General features: G+C 39.4%; 2 non-coding genes across 2 annotated transcripts; both read left to right on the top strand.

Annotated features, from left to right (window-relative positions):
- Nucleotides 1-482: 482 nt before the first annotated feature.
- LOC148573725 (small nucleolar RNA R71) lies at nt 483-586 on the top strand. The gene has a single exon (XR_015905684.1). It is a non-coding gene; the product is annotated as a small nucleolar RNA R71 (small nucleolar RNA).
- An 11,151-nt stretch (nt 587-11,737) lies between these two features.
- On the top strand, nt 11,738-11,843 carry LOC148573724 (small nucleolar RNA R71). The gene has a single exon (XR_015906732.1). It is a non-coding gene; the product is annotated as a small nucleolar RNA R71 (small nucleolar RNA).
- Nucleotides 11,844-17,750: the final 5,907 nt, after the last annotated feature.

The following is a 17,750-nucleotide window of genomic DNA, read 5'->3' as shown; positions in this document are numbered from 1 at the left end:
GGTTGTAAGGTTTGTGGTTTTGTGGTTGGGTTTGTTGGTTCCCCCACCCAAAGTTTGGGTGATTTTTCCATCCTGGGTTGTAAGTGTTGGAATGTGGATCATATGATTGCCTTTGTTGGTTTCCCACATAGTTGGCCTCTTCCCAATCACCTCCTTCAATGCTTACTTCCTCTTGATCTTGTGTGTGTATTGCAGCCACTTGCTTTGTTTCTAATTGCCTGGTAAGCTCTGCTAGTTGCTTGGCAAACACCTTGTTTTGGGCTAGAATTGTATCAACATGGTTCAGCTCCATGACTCCCTTAGTGTTGTGCCTTTCTGATGCATAGTAGTACTCATTCTCAGCCACTGTCTCAATCACTTCAATGGCCTCTTCCACAGTCTTTTTCCTGTTCAATGAACCTCCTGATGAATGGTCTACAGCCTTCCTTGATTCATAAGAGAGTCCATCATAGAAAATATGCAATTGCACCCAGTCATGGAACATGTCCGGTGGGCATTTCCTTGTCAAATCCTTGAATCTCTCCCATGCCTCGTAGAGAGTTTCACCATCTTGTTGTCTAAAAGTCTGAACCTCAGATCGAAGCCTATTGACCTTTTGTGGGGGGTAGAAACGTGCCAGAAACTTGCTTTCCACCTCATCCCATGTTGTTAGACTCCCCCTTGGGAATGATTCCAGCCACTTAGCTGCTTTGTCCCTAAGTGAAAATGGGAACAAAAGCAGTTTATAGGCATCTTCCTGGACTCCATTAGACTTCACAGTGTCACAAATTCTCAGGAATTTTGTGAGATGTTGGTTTGGGTCTTCATTAGCACTTCCACCAAATGAACAATGATTCTCCACAAGTGATATTAGCTGTGGTTTGAGCTCAAAATTGTTGGCCTGAATGGGTGGTTTCTGGATGCTGCTACCACAATTCCCAGAGGTTGGGTTTATGTATGAACTAAGAACCCTCCTCTCAGGAATGGCATTGTTTCCATCAGCTCTCTCATGGTTGTGAACTTCTCTATCCATGTTGAGGTCTAGAGCTTCCTCAAAATTGTCCTCAGATTCTCCTTCAGATTCTTCTTCTCCCACTACTCTCTTCCCTCTTGCTTCCCTTCTCAGTCTATGAAGGGTCCTCTCTGGTTCGGTATATGGAGGAGTTGATGTCTCTCCTCTCCTACCTGTCATACAAGAACACAACACAGGCAACAAACAAGTGAAATACTCTTGGTTAATGGAAGAGTATGGTTAGAGCAATTGAGAAATAAATTCAAACAGTTAGTGAGTCAGTGAGTTAGTTGCTTGAATTTAAAGGCATAAAGAAAGAAAACATGTGCAGAAATTAAAATTCAACAAGTAACTTGTACTGAATTAATCAAAACAAAAAAAATTGCTCAATCTAGTTAACTTCCAATTGGAGAATTGTCAATCGAAAACCAATCCCCGGCAACGGCGCCATAAACTTGATGCGCATAAACTAGTTATGCTACGATTTAGGAAATTGCACGATCGGCAAAATTCTTTCCGGCAAGTGCACCGGTTATCGTCAAGTAAAAACTCACAATAGAGTGAGGTCGAATCCCACAAGGATTGGTTGAGTGAGCAATTCGGATTAGAAGTGTGTTCTAGTTGAGCGGAATCAAGATTTGAGATGAGAATTGCGGAATGTAAAATTGGCGGGAAAAGTAAATGACAAGAAAATTAAATGGCGGAATCTTAAATTGCGTGAATTAAAGAGCAGAAACTAAGTTGCTGAAATTAAAAGGGAATGGGGGTGATTGCATGAATTGAGTTGCAGAATGAAAAGAGAAGATGGAAATCAGAATTAGGGGATTCATTGGGTGTTAGGAGATATTGAGATCTCCGAATCAAAACATGTATATCTCTTCCTCAACCAATGCGTTCATTAAATTTTGCTTGGCAATCTTATATGATTGGATCCCAATCCCTTGGCTCACCAATTCTCTCAAAAAATGAACAAATTCCCAATCCCTTGGTTTAAATGTTCATAAGAAGAGATGATGCTCGATCACTGATTATACCACACAATTTCATGAACCACAATTTGGTAGGATTACATGTCACAATATCCATCCAAACCCCAATCCAATTCACTGTGAGAAAGCTTCTCTAGCATGAATCCTCCATTCCTTTCCCAAGGTTCCGAAGGATTCCAATTATGGGTAGTTTCTTTCCCAAGACAACTACCCAATGGAATTAGAACGAGAAGCTTTCTAACAAAATTCAAGAGAAAAGATTGAAGAAGAAGATAAACTATTATTGATTCATTGAATTACAATAGAGCTCCCTAACCCAATGAAAGGGGTTTAGTGAGTCATAGCTCTGAATTCAACTACAAAGATATGAAAACTAGCTAAAAATGAAAAGGTAAAAGTTCCAAAAGTTTTTTTTTTCACTTAAATTCTATCCTATTTATACACTTTCTATATTGAGCTTCTGTTGTGTTTCTTGGGCTTTGAGGCCTCTCCCTGCTTTCCTTTTGCCTTGGGTTTATGATCCATAATCTTGATGAGGCTGCTGATCCAAATTCTGTAACATTCATTGAGCCAACTTAGTGATAATCAAATAATGGCACATGACTCAATAAATTGAAATTTCAGACTCATCAATCCTTCAGGCCCAATCCCATAAACCATGATATTCAATTGGGTTTCATACCAGAGTAAGTTTAAGTTAATGTTTGTGCTCAAATACTAACTTAAACCACAATATTTTTGGTCCAGAAACCTTTTTCCAAGAGTGGCGTTTAAGTTGCAGTTTAAGCTTAAACTGCAGCTTAAACGCCAGACACTTCCAGTGAGGCCTTTTGTAGAAGCACGTTTAAGCTTCAGTTTAAGGTTAAACTGAAGCTTAAACGTGGAAATGGAAGAAGGCAGCCCTGGAGAGTCATGTAGTCGAACACGTTTAAGCTTCAGTTTAAGGTTAAACTGAAGCTTAAACGTGGATATAGGAAGGGCAGCCCTGGAGGTCGAACACGTTTAACCTCCAGTTTAAGGTTAAACTGGAGGTTAAACGTGGAAATGGAAGGAGGCATCCTGGAGGTCGAACACGTTTAACCTCCAGTTTAAGGTTAAACTGGAGGTTAAACGTGGAAGCTTAGAAGGGTAGCCCTGGAGGTGTCGAACACGTTTAAGCTCCAGTTTGAGGTCAAACTGGAGCTTAAACGTGGAAATGGAGAGAGCAACCCTGGAGGAGAGTTCTTGGTCGAACACGTTTAAGCTCCAGTTTGAGGTCAAACTGGAGCTTAAACGTGGAAATGGCTCCCTGGTGCTTTTCCCATTCTGGCGTTTAACCTCCAGTTTAAGGTTAAACTGGAGGTTAAACGTGGAACTCCTTCCTGAGTGGCATTATCATTCTGGCGTTTAACCTCCAGTTTAAGGTTAAACTGGAGGTTAAACTTCAATTCCAGCATTTCTTAGCCTTCATGATTCTGGCGTTTAAGCTCCAGTTTAGGCTTAAACTGGAACTTAAACTCCACATGTGATATTCAAGCTTCCTTTATTGATTTTGTTGCTTCCTTGCTTAGCCTCTTCTTCCCTGAAATCATCCAAACAATTGCATCAAAGTCTTGCAAAATTTCATGAGAAATCTTCCATTCATAGCATTCAAGTAATATAACTAAAACTCATGGAATTTGCATAAAAATCATACTGTTTGGATGGTTCATTGCTTTGTTCTTCATTTAACCTTTTTTGGTTACTTTAAGCTCAAGAAAATGCATAAAACAACTAAAACTAACAGAAAAATGCTAGTGAAACTAGCCTAAGATGCCTTGGCATCATCTGGGCGTTCAGCGCCAGCCTTCCACCCATTTTCTGGCGTTTTAGTGCCAGAATTATTTTTCCCTGGGCTCTTACTGTCCTCAGGGGAATCTTTGGTGGGTCGCTCATTTCTTGAATTTTTGATGCCTTGAGGTGGGGTATTTAATGTTTTCCCACTTCTTAATTGAACTGCTTGGCATTCTTCTGCTATTTGCTTTGATAGCTGCTGCTTTGTTTGCTTAAACTGTTCGTCCATATGTATATTAGCTATCCTTGTCTCCTGTAACCTGTCTTTGAATTCAACTAGCTGTTTTGTTAGAAAATCTAATTGCTGATTGAATTCAGCAGCTTGTTTTACAGTACTGAATTCAGCAGTTACTGTTTTAACCTCTTTATTCATGGAAGGGTTGCTGCTTAGATACAGATGCTGATTCCTGGCAACTGTATCAATGAGCTCTTGAGCTTCTTCAATTGTCTTTCTCATATGGATAGATCCACCAGCTGAGTAATCTAAAGACATCTGAGCTCCTTCCGCAAGCCCATAGTAGAAGATGTCTAACTGAACCCACTCTGAAAACATTTCAGAGGGGCATTTTCGTAGCATCTCTCTGTATCTCTCCCAGGCATCATAAAGAGATTCATTATCTCCTTGTTTAAAGCCTTGGATGTCCAGCCTTAGCTGTGTCATCCTTTTTGGAGGGAAATATTGATTCAGAAATTTTTCTGTCAGCTGTTTCCATGTTCTTATGCTGGCCTTAGGTTGGTTATTTAACCACCTCTTGGCTTGATCTTTTACAGCAAATGGAAACAGTAATAGTCTGTAGACATCCTGATCTATTTCCTTATCATGTACTGTGTCAGCAATTTGTAAAAATTGTGCCAGAAACTCTGTAGGTTCTTCCTGTGGAAGACCGGAATACTGGCAACTTTGCTGCACCATGATAATGAGCTGAGGATTCAACTCAAAGCTACTGACTCCAATGGAGGGTATGCATATGCTACTTCCATATGAAGCAGTAGAGGGGTTAGAATATGACCCCAGAGTCCTCCTGGACTGTTCATTTCCACTTATGTCCATGATGGATGTATGGATATAACTTGGACTGATTTATCTTTTTATTTATTTTATTTTATAAGAAGTAAACACTTAAATAAAATAAAATAACTAAAAAGAATTTGAATTTTGAAATTAAAATTTTTTTTTTTCGTAAAAAAAATAAAAATATTTAGTAAAAAAAAAACAGAAATTTTTTGAAAAAGAGGGAAGATATTTTCGAAAATTAGAGAGAGAGAGTTAGTTAGGTAGTTTTGAAAAAGTTAAGAAACAAACAAAAAGTTAGTTAGTTAGTTGAAACAAATTTTGAAAAGATAAGAAGTTAGGAAGTTAGAAGAGATATTTTGAAAAGATATTTTTGAATTTAGTGAGGAGAGAGAAAAACAATAAGATAGTACAAGATTTAAAATTTTTAGATCTAATGCTCCTTGTTTTCGAAAAATTTGGAGGGAAAACACCAAGGAACACCAAACTTAAAAATTTTAAGATCAAGACACAAGGAAAACTCAAGAACACTTTGAAGACTCACAAGAACACAAGAACATGAAGAAAGAACACCAAACTTAAAATTTTTAGAAAACCAAACCAAAATTTTCGAAAACCAAAGGGAAATCAACAAGAAAACACCAAACTTTAAGTTTGGCACAAAGTTTAATAGAGAAAATATTATTTATGAAAAAGAAGGTTTTGAAAAGAATATAAAAGACTCTAACCCAATTACCAAGAACACAGATTAATGCTCTAGCCAAATGAGTTATGGGACCTTCAAAAATTTTAAGAAAGATTATTTTTGAAAACACCAAACTTAAAGTTTGGCACAGGATTTAATAGAAAAATTATTTTTGAAAAAGGTTTTAAAAAATTATGATAGCCAATTATCATGAACATAAACACCACGTTCTAAATAACTGAGCTATAAGTTTAAAGTATTTTAACAAGGGATAAATAATAAAAGACTCTAAACCAAAAAAAAGAAAGATTTTTCCTAATCTAAGCAACAAAATAATCCGTCAGTTGTTCAAACACGAACAATCCCCGGCAACGGCGCCAAAAACTTGGTGCACGAATTGTGAATCACACTTTTCACAACGCGTACCACTAACCAGCAAGTGCACTGGGTCGTCCAAGTAATACCTTACGTGAGTAAGGGTCGAATCCCACGGAGATTGTTGGTTTGAAGCAATTTATGGTTATCTTGTAAATCTTAGTCAGGAAGTCAATTATGTTTATCAGTTGAATTGTGAATAACCAGTAGAGCATAAATTAAAAGTTACTTGTTGTGCAGTAATGGAGAATATGTTGGAGTTTTGGAGATGCCTTGTCCTCTGAATCTCTGCTTTCCTCTGTCTTCTGATTCACGCATGCACGTCCTCCTATGGCAAGCTGTGTGTTGATGGATCACCGTTGTCAATGGCTACCTTCCATCCTTCCAGTGAAAACTACGCTCACGCGCTCTGTCACAGCACGGCTAATCACCGGTTGGTTCTCGATCCGGTTGGAATAGGATTTACTATCCTTTTGCATCTGTCACTAACGCCCAGCCTTCAGGAGTTTGAAGCTCGTCACAGTCATTCAATCATTGAATCCTACTCGGAATACCACAGACAAGGTTTAGACTTTCCGAATTCTCATGAATGCCGCCATCAGTTCTAGCTTATACCACGGAGATTCTGATTAAGGAATCTAAGAGATACTCATTCAGTCGGATATAGAACGGAGGTGGTTGTCAGGCACACGTTCATGGTTTGAGGAAGGTGATGAATGTCACAGGTCATCACCTTCATCACAGTTAAGCGCGAATGAACATCTTAGATAGGAACAAGCGTGTTTGAATGGAAAACAGAAATACTTGCATTAATTCATTGAGACACAGCAGAGCTCCTCACCCCCAACAATGGGGTTTAGAGACTCATGCCGTCAGAGAATACAAAGTTTAGATCTAAAATGTCATGAGATACAAAATAAGTCTCTAAAAGTTGTTTAAATACTAAACTAGTAGCCTAGGGTTACAAAATATGAGTGGACTATGATGGATGATGCAGAGATCCACTTCTGGGGCCCACTTGGTGTGCTGGGGCCCACTTGGTGTGTGCCGGGGCTGAGACTTTAAGCAATTCACGTGCGGAGGCCATTTGTGGAGTTGAACGCCAGTTTTTATGCCAGTTTGGGCGTTCAACTCCAGTTTTTGATCCTTTTCTAGCGCTGGACGCCAGAATTGGGCAGAGAACTGGCGTTGAACGCCAGTTTACATCGTCTATCCTTGTGCAAAGTATGGACTATTATATATTGCTGGAAAGCCCTGGATGTCTACTTTCCAACGCAATTGGAAGCACGCCATTTCGAGTTCTGTAGCTCCAGAAAATCCACTTTGAGTGCAGGGAGGTCAGAATCCAACAGCATCAGCAGTCCTTTTTCAGCCTGAATCAGATTTTTGCTCAGCTCCTTCAATTTCAGCCAGAAAAATACCTGAAATTACAGAAAAACACACAACTCATAGTAAAGTCCAGAAATATGAATTTTTCCTAAAAACTACTAGGAATAGACTAAAAACTAACTAAAACATACTCTAAACTATATGAAATTATCCCCAAAAAGCGTATAAAATATCCGCTCATCAACAACTCATTACCAATAAAAAGAACACTTTATTGCAATTCCTAGGGAGAACGACCTGAGGTTTGAATACTTCGGTTATTTTTAGGGGTTTGTACTTGTGACAAATAATTTTTTGTATGAGAAGATTCTTTGTTGGTTTAGGAACTATACTTGCAACGAGAACTTCTTTGAGAAATTCTAAACCGTCAAAAATCCATTCATCAATCATTTATAAGAGCTCTTGGAATCACATATCTGCTGAATATATTCTTCCTCAAGAAGTTAATTACCACCTTGTTATCATTGGTTGATGCAGGTATTGCCTCCACCCACTTTGACACATAATCCACAGCTACCGATATATAATTGTTTGAGTATGAGGATGGAAATTGTCCCATGAAATCAATCCTCCATACATCAAACAACTCCAACTCCATGATAAACCTCTATGGCATTTCATTTTTCTTGGGTAGGCTTCCAGCTCTTTGACACTCATTGCATCTTGTTTCCAAGTCCTTTGCATCCTTGAATATTGTTGGCCAAAAGAACCCACACTGCAGCACCTTGGATGCAGTTCTTTCTCCACTAAAATGGCCTCCATATGTAGATCCATGACATTGCCAGAGGACTTCTTGTCCTTCCTCATGGGAAATGCACCTTCTCAAGATCCCATCAGTACATTTTTTGAACAAATAGGGCTTATTCCAAATGTAGTGTTTAGCATCTTTGAGTAGCTTTCTCCTCATGTGTTTGTTGATGTTGGTTGGTAATTCCCCAATAGCCTTGAAGTTGGCTATATCTGCAAACTAGGGAGCTTCTTGGACCATCATCAACTGCTCATCAGGGAAGCTCTCATTCACTACAAGTTGGTGTGCTTCATCTTCTTCTTATGGGATTCGTGATAGGTGGTTAGCCACCTTGTTGCTCCACTTCTATCTTTGATTTCAATGTTGAATTCTTGAAGCAGCAAAATCCACCTTATCAATCTAGGCTTGGACTCTTGTTTCGTAAGCAAATATTTGAGAGCTGCATGGTTAGTAAATACAATGACTTTAGAACCAATAAGATATGATCTGAACTTATCAAATGCAAAGACTATAGCAAGAAGTTCCTTCTTTGTAGTAGTGTAATTCCTTTGATTCTCATTAAGAACTTTGCTAGCATAATAAATAACATGCACCAACTTATCTCTCCTTTGTCCTAAAACAGCACCAACAGCAAAGTCTGATGCATCACACATCAACTCATAAGGTAAATCCCAGCAAGGTGGTGCTATGATAGGTGCAGAGGAAAGTCTGTTTTTAAGTTCATCAAAGGCTATCATGCATTCTCTATCAAAGATAAAAGGTACATTAGAGACAAGCAAGTTACTTAGAGATTTGGCAATCTTTGAAAAATCTCTAATGAACCTTCTATAAAAACCAGCATGTCCTAGAAAACTTCTAATTGCTTTAACATTGCAAGGTGGGGGCAATTTTTCAATCACCTCCACCTTGGCCTTGTCCACTTCTATGCCTCTTTTTGAGATCTTATGACCAAGAACCACCCCCTCTGTAACCATAAAGTGGCACTTCTTCCAATTCAAAATGAGGTTAGTTTCTTGGCATCTCTTTAGCACCAAGGCTAAGTGGTGTAAGCATTTAGAATATGAATCACCAAATACAGAGAAGTCATCCATAAATACTTCAATAAATCTTTTAATCATGTCTGAAAATATGGAGAGCATGTACCTTTTGGAATGTTGCAGGTGCATTGCACAATCCAAAGGGCATTCTCCTATAAGCAAAGACACTATAGGGACAAGTAAATGAGGTCTTTTCTTGGTCCTTAGGGTCTACAACTATTTGGTTGTAGCTGGAATAACCGTCCAAGAAGCAATAATATTCATGTCCCACAAGTCTTTCTAGCATCTAGTCCATGAAAGGTAGGGGGAAGTGATCCTTCCTGGTAGCTTCATTAAGCTTCCTATAATCTATGCACATGCGCCAGCCAGTCACTATTCTTGTTGGTATCAATTCATTCTTCTCATTTGGCACAACAGTGATCCCTCTTTTCTTGGGGACTACATACACTGGGCTTACCCAAGGGCTGTCTGAGATTGGGTAAATCACCCCTGCTTGCCACAACTTCAATACCCCTTTCTGGACTACTTCATTCATTGTTAGATTCAGCCTTCTTTGTTGCTGCCTGAAGGGCTTGGCATCTTCCTCAAGGAAGATTTTGTGCATGCACATTGAAGGACTAATCCCTTTTAGATTCGCAACTGTCCATCCTATAGCATCCTTGTGTTGCTTCAGCACATGGATAAGTTCCTCTTCTTGTCCCTCACTCAAGCTTGAATTGATGATTACTGGGTATGTGTTGTTGTCACCCAAGTAAGCATACTTCAAGCTTAGAGGTAAGGTTTTCAACTCTAGTTTTGGTGCTTCCACTTTCTTGTTGCTTGTGTGGTTCAACATGATTGAATCTTCTATGGTTTCTTATGATACTTCTCCACCTGATGCTTGCTGCTCTAGCTCCATGGCTTCCTCACATTGTTTTTCTTCCAAAACTCCTTGAACTATCTTTTCCATTGTGTCCACCATCATGCATTCACCTATGGACTCCTTGGGGTAACTCATGGCTTTGAAGACATTGAAAACCATCTTCTCTTCATGCAATCTCAAGACTAACTCTTCTTTTTGAACATCAATTATAGCTCCGGTAGTAGCTAGGAATGGCCTTCCTAGGATGATAGATGTGTTAGCCTCTTCCTCCATATCCAGCACAACGAAATCAGCTGAAAAGATGAACTCTCCTACTTTTGCCAACAAATCTTCCACTACCCCATGAGGGAACTTGAATGTTCTATCAGCTAATTGAAGTGCCATTCTTGTTGGTTTGGCCTCTTCTATCCTCATTCTTTTCATCATGGCCAAGGACATAAGATTGATGCTAGCTCCCAGATCACATAATGCTTTCTCAATTCCCTATGATGCAGGGGATTTGGAAGCTCCCAGGATCTTTCATCTTTTGGGGAATTCTTCTGTATGATGGCACTATATTCCTCTATTAGCACTATGGTTTCCTTCTCTCCCCAGTTTCTTTTCCTTGTCATGAGCTCCTTCAAGAACTTAGCATAGAGTGGCATTTGCTCTAATGCCTCAGCAAAGGGTATGTTGATTTGGAGCTTCTTAAAGATTTCTAGGAATCTAGAAAACTGGTTGTCGTTCCCATCCTTCCTCAGCCTTTGTGGATAGGGTTCCTTTGGCACATAAGGTTTTAGGACTTGCTTTGGTGGGGATGGTGCAGGGGTCTCTTCTTCATTCTTGGTTTTAGGGTTATTTGCAGCTTCTTCTCCTTGGTTGCTTTGACTTGGGAGTGATTCCTCCACAACTTTTCCACTTCTCAGTGTGATGGCCTTGCATTCCCCTCTTGGGTTGGCCATGGTATCACTAGGGAATGTATGTGTAGGCATTGGTATTTATTTAGACAGGCTCCTTAGTTGTGCTTTCAGTTTTGAAATTGCTGCCCCTTGGTTCCTTATGTTGGATCTGAACCCCTCTTGGTTTGCATCTATCTTTCTGTCAGCCTGCATTTGTTTCTCCAAAACTGTGGAAACGGTCCCTGTTATTTGTGCTAACAGTTATGCTATGGTAGCCTCCAATTTTGCAAAATTGCTACTGATATCACATAGTCGCATGGTTGAGGATGATGTATCTTGATGGTGGTTGTTGTGTGTTTGTTGAGTGGAGTGGTATGATGCATTTTGTGAGTTGTGATAGGGTGTATTTTGTGAGTTGTAATAGGGTCTGTTGTTGCCTGATTGATGGTTGAGGTTGTGGTTGTTGTATTAGTTAGATTGGTATGGTTTGTGATCTTGGTTGTGGTTTTGTTGGTTTCCCCACCCAAAATTTGGGTGTTCTTCCATCCTGGGTTGTATGTCTTGGCATTGGGATCATATGGTGGTCTAGAGGGATTGTTCACATAGTTAGCTTGCTCTCATTCACATTCAACTTCTGGTGTATCTCCTTCTTGTGGAGGGGCTTGGGCTTGAACAGCTGAGACTTGGTTCTTCTCTCTTCTTGGTTAAGGCTGCTAGTTGTGCAGTGATCACCTTGTTTTAAGCTAACAAGGCATCCACAGAATTGAGCTCCATCACTCCTCTCTTTTGAGTTCTTTCTGAGGCATAGAAGTACTCATTTTCGGCTACAGTCTCTATGACATCTATGGCCTCTTCAATGGTCTTCTTGTTAAGTGAGCCCCCTGAAAAATGATCTACTGCCTGTTTTGACTCATATGATAGCCCCTCATAGAAGATGTGCAGTTGCACCCACTCATTGAACATATCTGGAGGGCATTTCCTTGTCAAGTCTTTAAATCTCTCCCAGGCCTCATAAAGGATTTCACCATCTTGCTGTCTGAAGGTTTGCACCTCAGCTCTCAATCTATTGACTCTCTGTGGAGGGTAGAATCTTGCTAGAAACTTGTTCACAACATCATCCCAAGTTGTCAAGCTCTCCTTGGGGAATGCTTCCAACCACTTTACTGCCTTATCTCTGAGAGAAAAGGGAAAAAAAAGTAGTTTGTAGGTGTCAGGGTGTACACCATTTGACTTTACAGTGTCACAAATCCTCAAGAATGTAGTCAAATATTGGTTGGGGTCCTTGGTGCACGAAATTACAATCACACTTTTGCAACTCCGCACAACTAACCAGCAAGTGCACTGGGTCGTCCAAGTAATACCTTACGTGAGTAAGGGTCGATCCCGCAGAGATTGTCGGCTTGAAGCAAGATATGGTTATCTTGTAACTCTTAGTCAGGATATCAATAATTCTCAGATTTAATTGTAAAAAGTAAAAGAACATGAAATAAATACTTGTTATGCAGTAATGAAGAATAGGTTGAGGCTTTGGAGATGCTTTGTCTTCTGAATATCTGCTTTCCTACTATCTTCTTCTTCATGCACGCAAGGCTCCTTCCATGGCAAGCTTTAAGTTGGGCATCACCATTGTCAATGGCTACTTCCCGTCCTCTCAGTGAAAATGTTCCAAATGCGCTGTCACCGCACGGCTAATCATCTGTCGGTTCTCGATCATGTCGGAATAGGATCCATTGATCCTTTTGCGTCTGTCACTACGCCCAACACTCACGAGTTTGAAGACTTCCAGGAACTTCTCTACCATATCAGAGAAGATAGAGAGCATGCACCTCTGAAAGGTTGCAAGTGCATTGCACAGACCAAAAGGCATTCTTCTGTAAGCAAATACTCCAGATGGACATATGAATGCTGTTTTCTTTTGGTCTTGAGGATCCACTGCAATTTGGTTGTAGCCTGAATAGCCATCCAAAAAACAGTAGTATTCATGGCCTGCTAGTCTCTCTAGCATCTGGTCTATGAATGGTAAAGGAAAATGATCCTTTCTGGTGGCTGTATTGAGCCTTCTGTAGTCAATACACATACGCCACCCTGTAACTATTCTTGTGGGAACCAGTTCATTCTTTTCATTATGAACCACTGTCATGCCTCCCTTCTTGGGGACAACTTGGACAGGGCTCACCCAGGGGCTATTAGAAATAGGATAAATAATCATAGCCTCTAGTAACTTAATGACCTCTTTCTGCACCACTTCCTTTATGGCTGGATTTAGCCGCCTCTGTAGTTGAACCACTGGCTTGGCATCATCCTCCAATAGGATTTTGTGCATGCATCTTGCTGGGCTAATGCCCTTAAGGTCACTTATGGACCACCCAAGAGTTGTCTTGTGTGTCCTTAGCACTTGAATTAGTGCTTTCTCTTCCTGTGGATTTAAAGCAGAGCTTATGATCGCTGGAAAAGTGTCACCCTCTCCCATAAATGCATATTTCAAGGATGGTGGTAGTGGTTTGAGCTCTGGTTTAGGAGGTTTCTCCTCTTCCTGAGGGATTTTTAGAAGTTTTTTTATTTCCTCTGGTTCCTCCAAATCAGGCTGAACATCTTTAAAGATGTTCTCTAGCTCTGACTCAAGACTTTCAGTCATATTGATCTCTTCCACCAAAGAGTCAATAATATCAGTGGTCATGCAGTCATTTGCTGTGTCTGGATGCTGCATAGCTTTGACAGCATTTAACTTGAACTCATCCTCATTGACTCTCAGGGTCACTTCCCCTTTTTGTACATCAATAAGAGTTCGTCCAGTTGCTAGGAAAGGTCTTTCTAGAATGAGAGTTGCACTCTTGTGCTCCTCCATTTCTAGCACTACAAAGTCAGTGGGAAAGGCAAATGGCCCAACCTTGACAATCATGTCCTCAATGATGCCTGATGGATATTTAATGGAGCCATCAGCAAGTTGAAGATATATTCGGGTTGGTTTGACTTCTTCAGTCAACCCAAGCTTTCTGATAGTGGATGCAGGTATTAGGTTGATACTTGCTCCAAGGTCACATAGAGCTGTCTTGGTGCAAGCACCCTCTAGTGTACATGGTATCATAAAGCTTCCTGTATCTTGAAGCTTTTCTGGTAAGCTTTTTAGAATGACTGCACTGCATTCTTCAGTTAGAAACACTCTTTCAGTTTCTCTCCAATCCTTCTTATGACTTAAGATCTCTTTCATGAACTTAGCATAAGAGGGTATTTGCTCAAGTGCCTCTGCAAACGGGATCTTTATTTCAAGAGTCCTGAGATAGTTTGCAAAGCGGGCAAATTGTTTATCCTGTTCCGCTTGGCGGAGCTTTTGAGGATAAGGCATCTTGGCTTTATATTCTTCAACCTTAGTTGCTGCAGGTTTATTCCCTACAGAAGTGGTTGGAGAAGCCTTCTTAGAGGGGTTACTATCAGCACTTGCAGGTGTCTGATTCCTCATTGGCGTTTGAACGCCAGGATTGGGTGCTGGATGGGCGTTTAACGCCAGCTTCCCATCCTTTTCTGGCGTTTGAACGCCGGAACTGGGTAAGGAATGGGAGTTTAACGCCAACTTTTCCCCCTTTTCTGGCGTTTGAACGCCAGAGTTATTCCTCTCTAGGCTCTTGATGTCCTCAGAGGGATCTTGGGTAGTGGTTTGGTCATCCTCTGTCATTTGTTCCTTTCTTGACTTTTTGCTATTTTGAGCTAAGTTATTCAATGTCTTCCCGCTCCTTAGTTGGACAGCTTGGCATTCTTCTGTTATCTGTTTAGATAGCTGCTGTCTTGTCTGATTCAATTGTGCTTTTATATTCTTGTTAGCATTTTTACTGTCTTGGAGCATCTCTTTGAATTCTGCTAATTGTTTTGTCATAAGGAGTAATTGCTGATTAAGTTCAATAATCTGTTCTTGAGGATTAGGATCAGTAGTTATTGCCATACCCTCTTCTTTTATGAAGGACTCACTGTTTGAGTACAGATGTTGATTTCTAGAAACTGTATCTATGAGTTCTTGAGCCTCTTCAATTATTTTTCTCATGTGTATAGATCTACCAGCTGAGTGGTCTAGAGACATCTGAACTTTTTCTGTAAGTCCATAGTAGAAGATGTCTAACTATACCCACTCTGAAAACATTTTAGAGGGGCATTTTCTCAGAATCCCTCTGTACCTTTCCCAGGCATTATAAAGAGATTCATGATCCTCTTGTTTAAAGCCTTGGATGTCCAGCCTTAGCTGTGTCATCCTTTTTGGAGGGTAAAATTGATTAAGGAATTTGTCTGTTAATTGTCTCCATGTTTTTATGCTTGCTGTAGGTTGGTTATTTAACCACCTCTTAGCTTGATCTTTTACAACAAATGGAAATAATAATAATATGTAGACATCCTGATCCACTTCTTTATCACGTACTGTGTCAGCAATTTGTAAGAACTGTGCCAGAAACCCAGTAGGTTCTTCCTGTGGAAGACCGGAATACTGGCAATTTTGCTGTACCATGATAATGAGCTGAGGATTTAGCTCAAAGCTGCTTGCTTTGATGGGAGGTATACAGATGCTACTCCCATATGCATCTATAATGGGGTTAGCATATGACCCCAGAGTCCTTCTGGACTGTTCATTTCTACTTATGTCCATGATGGAGAAAAGAGAATTGATATGAATTGCAATTATATATTTATTATTATTTTTTTAATTAAAAGTAACCGAAAATAATAAGTAAAATAAATGGAAAATAAAATAAAATTTCGAAAACAAAAAGAAAATAAAATAAAAGCAAATTGAAAACTAAATTAATTAATTAATTAAAAAGATTTTGAAATTAGCAATCAAAAAGATATGATTGAAAATTATTTTGAAAAAGATATGATTGAGAAGATATGATTGCAATTTAAAAAAAAAATGATGTGATTGAAGAAATTAAAAAGATTTGATTTTTGAAAAAGATTTGAAAAGATCAATTTTGAAATTAGAATTTTGACTTGACTAAAAAAAGATATGATTTTGAAAATTTTTGACTAAATTAATGCAAAATTTTGAAATTTATGAGTAAAATAAGGAAAGGATATTTTTTTTATTTTTGAATTTTAATGCGGAAAGAGAAAAACAACAAAATGACACTAAACTTAGAAATTTTAGATCGAAACACAGAGAACAAATAAGAAAACTTTGAATGTCAAGATGAACACCAAGAACACTTTGAAGATCAAGATGAACACCAAGAACAAATTTTCGAAAAATTTTTAAGTAAATAAAAGCACAAAAACACACCAAACTTAAAATTTTTAGATAATCAAACACAAATTTTCGAAAAATTAAAGGAAAACACAAAGAAGACACCAAACTTAGAATTTTTAAAAATCAAGAAAGAACTAAGGACATGCAATTTTGAAAAATTAAAAGAAAATAAAAGCATGCAATTGACACCAAACTTAAAATATGAAACTAAACTCAAATAAAAGACTCTAAACCAACAAAAATAAAATATTCCTAATCTAAGCAACAAGATAAACCGTTAGTTGTCCAAACTCGAACAATCCCCGACAACGGCACCAAAAACTTGGTGCACGAAATTACAATCACACTTTTGCAACTCCGCACAACTAACCAGCAAGTGCACTGGGTCGTCCAAGTAATACCTTACGTGAGTAAAGGTCGATCCCACAGAGATTGTCGGCTTGAAGCAAGCTATGGTTATCTTGTAACTCTTAGTCAGGATATCAATAATTCTCAGATTTAATTGTAAAAAGTAAAAGAACATGAAATAAATACTTGTTATGCAGTAATGAAGAACAGGTTGAGGCTTTGGAGATGCTTTGTCTTCTGAATCTCTGCTTTCCTACTATCTTCTTCTTCATGCACGCAAGGCTCCTTCCATGGCAAGCTTTAATTTGGGCATCACCGTTGTCAATGGCTACTTCCCGTCCTCTCAGTGAAAATGTTCCAAATGCGCTGTCACCGCACGGTTAATCATCTGTCGGTTCTCGATCATGTCGGAATAAGATCCATTGATCCTTTTGCGTCTGTCACTACGCCCAACACTCACGAGTTTGAAGCTCTTCACAGTCATCCCTTCCCAGATCCTACTCAGAATACCACAGACAAGGTTTAGACGTTCCGGATCTCAGGAATGGCCGCCAATAATTCTAGCTTATACCACGAAGACTCTGATCTGAATCATGAGGCTAAGAGATATGCATTCAGTCTAAGGTAGAATGGAGGTGGTTGTCAGGCACGCGTTCATAGATGAGAATGATGATGAGTGTCACGGATCATCACATTCATAATGTTGAAGTGCGAATGGATATCTTAGAATAGAAGCAAGCGTGATAGATTGGAAAACAGTAGTAATTGCATTAATTCATGAAGAACAGCAGAGCTCCTCACCCCCAACAATGGGTTTAGAGACTCATGCCGTAGAGAATACAATAGGAAATGTGTAAAGTGTCATGAGGTACAATATGAATCACTAAAAGTAGTTTTTATAGTAAACTGGTGACCTAGGGTTACAGAAAATGAGTAAGCTAGGGTGTTTAGTGTAAAAATCTACTTCCGGGGCCCACTTGGTATGTGCCTGGGCTGAGCATTGAAGCTTTCATGTGTAGAGACTTTTTTTGGAGTTAAACGCCAGCTTTTGTGCCAGTTTGGGCGTTTAACTCCAATTTTTATGCCAGTTCTGGCGTTAAACGCCATAATTTCTGAGCTGACTTAGAATGCCTGTTTGGGCCATCAAATCTCAGGCAAAGTATAGACTATTATATATTGATGGAAAGCCCAGGATGTCTAATTTCCAACGCAATTGAGAGCGCACCAATTGGGCTTCTGTAGCTCCAGAAAACCCACTTTGAGTGCAGAGAGGTCAGAATCCAACAGCATCTACAGTCCTTTTTCAGCCTCTGAATCATATTTTTGCTCAGGTCCCTCAATTTCAGCCAGAAAATACCTGAAATCACAGAAAAACACACAAACTCATAGTAAAGTCC

The sequence above is a fragment of the Arachis ipaensis genome, chromosome B2 (genome assembly GCF_059453495.1).
Source record: "Arachis ipaensis isolate K30076 ecotype BB chromosome B2, ASM5945349v1, whole genome shotgun sequence".
NCBI lineage: Eukaryota > Viridiplantae > Streptophyta > Magnoliopsida > Fabales > Fabaceae > Arachis > Arachis ipaensis.
Note: the sequence above shows the minus strand (reverse complement) of the source record. Positions and strands in the feature narration are given on the sequence as shown.